Source organism: Alexandromys fortis, unplaced genomic scaffold, assembly GCF_014885135.2.
Source record: "Alexandromys fortis isolate MF-2015 unplaced genomic scaffold, M_Fortis_MF-2015_v1.1 scaffold_95, whole genome shotgun sequence".
NCBI classification, from domain to species: Eukaryota; Metazoa; Chordata; class Mammalia; order Rodentia; family Cricetidae; genus Alexandromys; species Alexandromys fortis.
The window spans coordinates 3,720,201-3,728,873 of record NW_026067990.1 but is presented as its reverse complement, the minus strand read 5'-3'; the positions used below and the strand labels follow the sequence as shown (position 1 = coordinate 3,728,873).

The 8,673-nt window shown below is 40.2% G+C and overlaps 1 pseudogene; it reads right to left on the bottom strand.

Annotated features, from left to right (window-relative positions):
• Positions 1-5,019: 5,019 nt before the first annotated feature.
• LOC126512101 (pre-mRNA-splicing regulator WTAP-like) lies at positions 5,020-5,442 on the bottom strand (annotated as a pseudogene).
• Positions 5,443-8,673: the final 3,231 nt, after the last annotated feature.

The window sequence follows — 8,673 nt, the reverse complement described above, 5'->3', positions numbered from 1 at the left end:
ATCTCCCAATATTCCCTCCAAAACTAATGCAGAACAAGAAGAAGAGAAAAAAAACTACAGAAAGTTATGTCCTTACAATAATTTGAAGAGAGAGAATATCCCAACTTCAAAATAAATCTGAGCAAGTGGAGAAATAAAAACCAAAATTTAGTGTGTTATTGCTCACGTTCCTCCATTCCTCTCACTTGCCTTTTTACAAGACAATGTAGGGAGGAGAAATCAGAAGAGAAATTAAATATCTAATGAGCCCATTAGCAGAAAGTCAAAAATCATCCGAATTGAAAACATGTAAATGAGTCAATGTGTTTGTGTGTGTGTGTGTGTGGATGGTTTTTCTTTTCTTCTGCCAGCCCCAAATAATGACACTGAGACTTCTTATTAACTATGAAAGCTTAGCCTATAGCTTAGGTTTGTTCCTAACTAGTTCTTATAACTTAAATTAACCAATTTCAGTTAATCTAAGTTCTATCATGTGGTGTTACCTCTCTTCTATCTTGCACCTCCTATTTCTTCTCTGTGTCTCCTGGCATCTCCTATGTGCCTAGATTCTCCTTTTCCTTCCTCTCTCACTGGAAATCCCCCCCCCTTACTGCCTGCCTAGCTATTGGCTGTTCGACTTTTTATTACACCAATCACAGCAAATACATCTTCACATAGTGTACTAATATCCCATACGTGTGTGTGTGTGTGTGTGTGTGTGTGTGTGTGAGAGAGAGAGAGAGAGAGAGAGAGAGAGAGAGAGAGAGGTAAAAGTACATGCACTCATGATCCTCCTGCCTCGTTTTCCTTCAGCAAATCCTACTGGCATATGCCACCCCAACAGCAGTAAAAAATAGTGACATCTTGAAATTTGCAGGCAAATGGATGGTTGTAGAAAAAACCATAATGAGTGAGGTAACTCAGACCCAGGAAGACAAATATCATATGTACTCACTCATAAGTGGTTTTTTTAGACATAAAGCAAAGAAAACCCAGCCTAGAACCCACAATCCCAGAGAACCTAGATAACAAGGAGAACCCTATAGGAGACATAAGTGGATCTACATAAGAAGGAGAAAAAGACATGATCTCCTGAGTAAATTGGGAGTATGCAGGTCATGGGAGAAGGTAGTGAGGGAGGGGAGTGTAAAAAACATATAGTTCAATAAAAAAAAAAAAAAGAAAAAAGCACACTTAATTTGAAGGTGCAATGTTTGAAATAGATTTTTTATGAGAAAGGCAAAGTAAAATCAATGAAGAAAAACTTTTGGCAAATAAATGTTGGTGGTGGTGAGCCAAAATTTGTGTCCAAATAGAGAAAAGAGAACCATATGGTTTGGGGAGCTGGTTCAGTGGCAGAGCAGTTGCCTGGCATGTGTGAATCTGGACTAAGTCCTCAGTGCTTTGCAGAGGAAAGGAAAGAGGAACACAATACAATGTGAGTTCGAGACCAGCCTGGTCTACAGAGCTAGTTCCAGGACAGGCTCCAAAACCACTATGTTTATAGCAGCATTGTTTGTAATAGCCAGAACCTGGAAACAACCTAGATGCCCTTCAATTGAAGAATGGATGAAGAAAGTATGGAATATATACATATTAGAGTACTACTCAGCAGTAAAAAACAAGGACTTCTTGAAGTTTGCAGGCAAATGGATGGAAATAGAAAACACCATCCTGAGTGAGGTAAGCCAGACCCAAAAAGAGGAACATGGGATGTTCTCACTAATATTTGGTTTCTAGCCATAAATAAAGGACATTGAACCTATAATTCGGGTTCTTAGAGAAGCTAAATAAGAAGGAGAACCCAAAGAAAATCATATAGGCATCCTCCTGAATATTAAACTTCATCAGGCGATGAAAGGAGACAGAGACAGAGACCCACATTGGAGCACCGGACTGAAATCTCAAGGTCCAAATCAGGAGCAGAAGGAGAGAGAGCACAAGCAAGGAACTCAGGACCGCGAGGGGTGCACCCATACACTGAGACAATGGGGATGTTCTATCAGGAACTCACCAAGGCCAGCTGGCCTGGGTCTGAAAAATCCTGGGTCAAAACCGGTCTCGCTGGACATAGCGGTCAAGGAGGACTACTGAGACCTCAAGAACAATGGCAACGGGTTTTTGATTCTACTGGACCTATTGGTTTTGTGGGAGCCTAGGCAGTTTCGTGGATGCTCACCTTACTAGACCTGGATGGAGGTGGGTGGTCCTTGGACTTCCCACAGGGCAGAGAACCCTGATTGCTTTTTGGGCTGACGAGGGAGGGGGACTTGATTGGGGGAGGGGGAGGGAAAGGGGAGGCGGCGGTGGGGAAGAGACAGAAATCTTTAATAAATAAATAAATAAATTTAAAAAGAGAGAGAGAGAGAGAGCACACAAACTTAAGAAGACCAAAATCAGTGCAAGGCAAACAGAAGCTAGGAAGTAATTAAGAGCAGAAATAAAATTAAAAATAATAAAACAATGGATAAAATGAAACAAAATAGTTATTTTGTTGAAAATGTTTCTGGCTAAAAAAGGTATCTGGATTTGGTTGGACTGTCAGAAGAGGGCGCCCTTAAAATAGGAATCTTGAAGAACAGCATTATCGTAAAATGAGCAAAATAAATGACTATCAGACTCATACAGAAATATTGCTGAGAGGAAGCTGCTGTAGCACCAGATACTTAAAATAGAAAAGAGGAAAGAACTCAAATCAATGGTTTTGATCACTCAGAAAATCAAATACTGTCCTTTAACAGAAAGGAACAGAGCGACAGAATGATTCCTAATGGTATTCTGCTATACCTGTAACTCAGTGCCCTGCTCAGCCATCACTGGAGAAGCTTCCTCCTACAGTAGATGGGAATGAATACAGAGACCCACAGCTAGACAAAGTGCAGAATGCGAGAGACTTTGGAATAATTGGCTCTAAATGGGATATCTCTATCAATTTCCTCCCCACAGGGCTCAGGGAACCTATGGAAGAGGAGGCAGAAAGATTGGAAGAGCCAGAGGGGATGGAGAGCACCAAGGAAGCAAGGCCTTCTAAACACAGCAAGATTAGTGCACTGTAAACTCAGAGACCGTGGCAGAAGACATGGGATCTGCACAGTCTTCACCTGGTGGGTCACAGTTCTGAGAGGGGAAATGGACACATGCTCCTGTTTCTAACCCAGAAGCTGTCTTTAACCAATAATCGCTCACAAATGAAAATTTACTTTTCTCCAAGGGAGTCTCACTGGGAAAACAAGCTACTCTTAAGGGGAGGTCCCATGTCTAACAATAGATGGCCATCACAAAACAAGCTTAATTGTATTTTTGGAGTATTTTTCTTACCCTAGCAGTTCTTTTGCTTATATATTATTGTTTCTGATTTTATATTTTTAGGGAATTTCTGTATCTGTCAATGTGTGTGTCTTCATGTCTGTCAGTGTTTATTTGTGCTTTTTCTCTGGTTCTTTTTTTTTTTTTTTTGTTAGGGTTTCTCTGTAGCTTTGGAGCCTGTCCCAGAACTAGCTCTTTTAGACCAGGCTGGCCTCGAACTCCCGGAGATCCACCTGTCTCTGCCTCCTGAGTGTTGAGATTAAAGTCATGGGCCATCACCACCCAGCGGTTCTTTGTTTTTATGTTCATCTGTTTGTATTGTTCTGTTCAGGTTTATTTGTTTTTATTTAATCTCATTTTATTTTCCTTCTTCCTTCTTCCCTCCATTCCTCTCTCCTTCCCTCCCTCCTTCCCTCTCTCTCCTTTCTTTTCTTCCTTCCTTCCTTCCTTCATTCCTCCCTCCCTCCCCTTTCTCTTTTTTCTCTTTCTTTCTCTTTCTTTCTCTCTTTCTCTTTCTCTTTCTTTCTTTCTTTCTTTCTTTCTTTCTTTCTTTCTTTTTTCTCTTTCTTCCAGATACCTATTTGTTTTCTAATGAGAAAGAACAAGAAAGAAAGTAGATTTGGAGAAGTGGGGGAAGAATTGGGTAGGGTTTGGAGATGGGCAACCATAATCAGAATACATTGTATGAACAAAAATTTATTTTCAATTAAAAATGAAGTTAAAACAAGCCAACTATTTCAAGGCACTTTAATTTAATTTCAATAAATCAACATAAAAGGCCCCCCCAAACAATGAAGGAACACATTTCCCCATATAACCCTGAAGACAATGCTGTTTAATGTGTACCTACTAAATATGATGGTTTGCTGAACAATGGAGTGAGTCTCATCACCCCCAATTCCTTATATGATCTAATTGTAAGATGGATGCTTCTAATGATCCAAACTGTTTGAACCTGAAGTTTGAGACCACACCTTCCCATTGTCACATTCCTCAATTAAGGTATCTGCAGTTTCCACGACCATTCAAACAAAAAAAAGCACTGATATAAACCACATGGATTTAAGGCTCCATTATGTAATATAGAGCTCAGAGCTAACTAGAAAAATATACCCACTACTTGTACTACTGGTAGCTATAAACTGATTATCTCATGGCTATTAGAAGTTGCTTCTTAGCATGTAGACTCCTTAAAAGCAAAATTCACCTCATTTGAGTTTTGACCCAGTAGTTCGACAATCAAGAAGTCCATAGTCTTATTGGTATAACTTATATGTAGTTTCTCAAAGTCGCTTATGCTCAAGAGTAAGAGCAGCGAATATTCCATTTTTACATTTTACTGGAATTTTACATACTCAATTCATAATTTAAAATCTCTACGTTTTCAGTCCTCCAAACTCTTTGAAGACACAGTGTGCCATGCACTTAAGTCTTCTATTTCCCCCTCTATTTTTTCATAAACATTTCTCAAGTGTCTGCCTGTCCTAAAAGGGATTTTTTTTTCCAGAGGTGTACTCTTATTCATCTGAAACAAGGGGAAGAGAGAAGAGCTGAAACACAAGCTTCATCGGGTAAGTTTTACATTAGCCATTGGAAGGTGGACAGTATAAGAATGTGTCTTTTGGGGCTCAAAAAGTCTGAGTCTTGGTGTAGAAACAACAACTTGGCTGTCCCCCCCGCAGCTTTCCCAGTGGGGGATTTTCAGGGGGATCTGGACTGGGGTGTATGGTTTGCTTACCTATCAGGTGTAAACAAGCTTCCAGGCACTCAGGTCATTTTGGGCTTCCAGTTTGTCTTTAGTCTGTTCCAGTTCCACCTTTCATTTTTAGGAAAACAAGTTGATCACTGGGCATGCCAATGTTGATCTCAGTTGGGCCACATTCGGTAGCCGGATTGCTTGAGGTACTAGATTTGTGAGGTACACTCTTAGGCCTCCTCCTCCTTGGTTGCTAGCCACACAACAAGAATGTTTCCTTTGTGTACAGACTCCTGCTGTTGCTGTTTTGGTTTTTCTTTGGATTCCTTTAAGCCAGTCATGCCATTTGAGTGGACATCATTTTATGATGTTTTTATTTTAGGATTAACTCATCTCATGCCATGACTTTGAGCTTTTTCAATTAGATGGACCTTTTTGGGAAGAAGGTCTTCATTAGTCATCTTGAACTCTTTCCAGTCCAAGACTGCTTGGAGACTAACATAGGTGGAGGATACTCAGCCACTGGCCCTCCCGCTTTCCTGCCACAGAAGCGCTGACGCTGGCCTTTACTTCCAGGTCTCACACCCATACCTAGAGTGACACCATTTTAAGGATGAATTTTTTAAAAATTGTTTGTTTTCTGGAATTGGCTCTCTACCCTTATTAGATTTAAAGATGCTGGGACCGGAGGAAGAACTTGGTGATAAAAATGTCATCTTAGTAGATATGAGACTCTTCATTCTGTCTTGTAACACCATCACCAAAAAACAAACATCAAAACCAAACAAAACACCAAAAATCCATTTATAAAAAATGAAGATAGCTTTGCATGGTGCTGCACACCTGTAATCCTAGTACTCAGGAAACTGAGATAGGAAGGATAGTGTTTGGCTACAGGCCAGCATGGACTACATACATAGTAAGTTCCTGGCTGTACAGGCCTACATAGAGAAATTACATCTCAAAAAGCCAAAAATCAAAAGAAAAGAAGTAAGTTAGTTAATTAGATACAAAGACATTTTTTGGAAATTTGGTTATTGTATAGAGGCTAGTAAATTGTTCTTAATGTTCACCCACGGATTGGTAAAAGGTAACAAAACTTCAGCAGTTTGGAGTCTTAGCTGGAGTGCCAATAATAACTTAAAAGCTTCTGTGAGCCCTGAAGAAGAGCCTTATTTCCTATACCCACAAGAATGAGAATGCTGACAGTTCAATGCAGAATCTCATCTTTTAACTAGAGAAATTCCAGCATAAATTAGACTCCCGTTCTCATAAAGTATCTACGGTTAAAATGTCTGCACTGACTGGAGAAAATCAGATCTTTTCATTTGGAACAGGAACATGTGTGCATAGCCCAATGAAGTTTAGGACACTGAGTCTGCCATCCAAGTACTGACCAGAGGGATCAAATGAGATTAGACAAGGACACTGAGTCTTGAAATTTTCATAAGCCGTTTTTACCTTCTTTTTTTTTTTTTTTCTATTTTTGACCAGATGAAGTCACTTACCTACCCCAAGCATTACTGGTTCCCATGACTTCTCTACTCCAGCCTGGGGAAATTAACCTTGCAGCACAAGAGGAAACTATAATGTCCTCCTCTGAGGAAAATTCTATGCAGGATAATAGTGATTCTCTAGTCCAATGTGTTAATGAAAACAAAGGATGGGGGCTGGAGAGATGGCTCAGCGGTTAAGAGCACTGGCTGCTCTTCCAGAGGACCTGGGTTCAATTCCCAGCACCCACATGGCAGCATACAACTGTCTGTAGCTCCAGTTCCAGGGCATTCAACACCCTTACACAGATATACATGCAGGCAAAACACCAATGTACATAAAATAAAAATGAATAAATTATAAAAAAAATCAAGGGATGTATTGAAAAGCCTTATGGAAATGTGCTATTAGTAAGGTAATATCAAAATATAACTTAAAAAGAGGAACTGTCCTATATTGGTAGACAATGCTTTTCCTAGAAGATATGAGTTATTAAATGAAAATCATGGTGCAAGGCATGGGGTTTCTTCCTGTGAGTTATTGATCATGGAGGCCCCAAAGACCTACAAAACAACCCACACTACTGCCATTGCCCTTGGTTACCCACCCTAAGTACATGGTAATATTCTGTAACTAAAGACACCATTTTTTTAGATGTAGCACATAAATACATTTGTTTTTAACCGACTAGGATGCTCTCTATCTGCTGGGTGGGTATCAAATGCTACAAGGTCCTATGTAGATTGCTACAGAGAAGAGACACCAGCGGTCTTACCCAGCACTGAACTCGGCATGCTACTACACTAGCATGCTAAGACACACCTGTATTGTAATCCTGGTCCTAATAAGGCAAACCTGGCTACTGAGCCGACCAAGGATTATGATATAGGGATTTTTTTAGTAGCCAAGAATTTTACTTTCTATGCCTCTTCCCACTGCATTACCAGACCCTTCATCTCTTTGTCTGTCACAATTCTTGGTTAAGTCAGTAGCCATGAAGCAATTCCTAAAATTTTTAAATAAATATATCTTTAAAAAACAACAACAACAACGACGACAGCAACAACAACAAAAAAGATCTCTTCATCGAGCACTGGCTGTCCTGGAACTCACAGAGATCCTCTTGCCTCTACCTCCAGAGTTCTGGGATTCAAGATGTTACCATCATGCCAGGTACATTTATTCTTTTGTTTGTTCGCTTTTTTTTTTTTTGAGACAAGGTTTCTCTGTGTAGCCCTAGCTGTCCTGGAACTCGCTCTGCAGTCCTGCAGACCAGGCTGGCCTTGAACTCACAGATATCCACCTGCCTCTGCCTCCCAAGTACTAGGACTAAACACATGCACCACCACCACCCCAATAAATATATCTTTGTGCATAAATATAATGTAGAAATCAGAAGAAACAGCTAGAATCATAGAAAAACAATTACTCTTAGGGAATGGGCAGTGGTGTGACAGAGACTATTGTTATTTGCTGGAAGTCTGGGTATTATGTTGTTTGTATGAGTGATAGCATAAGTAAAATATTTGTCATTCTCTAACTGCCAAGGGGACAGGAGCCCCCAAAAGACCATCACCTCATAGCATGGTGCAACTTCAGACGTAGATGTCCTCTTTGGTTATCTGAACTTGGCCTCTATTGTGGGTGAAGTATGTGACAGTGATCCTTCTAGATGCCAACCTCTGACAATGGAAATTAATGTGTGCAGGTGGCTTTCAACTGGCCAGCTAATTTCTGCAATATAGGAAATGACTGTAATTTCTGTTTCTGCATCTGGCCTCAAAAGAGAAAGTGGCCCCAATTGCCTATTGAATTTATGGAGATGAGATCTCAAGTATCTCAGGATAATTGTTGGATAAAGGGACAGGCTTTGCCAGAAACGCAATTTCAGTACTTCCTTCTCTCACAAGGTACGTTGAAACAATTTTTCTCTTTAATTTTTAAAGTACCATATCTTTCAACATCTCCATTCTCACTGTGACTAGCTTTTCTTTGTTAACACAGTTTAGCTCCAATTCTCGTTTTCCAGCTTACCAAAATAGGTACTACATAGCTAGCTCGCTTCCTGTCTTTTCAGCCATGGTGTAGGTATGTGTTTATCTGGCTACACCTAGATTCCAAGTATATCTCCTGTTGTTGATTATTGTGCTTCTCTGCCTCTCTCTCTGCCCCTCGTGTATGTCTTTCATCACGCCCCT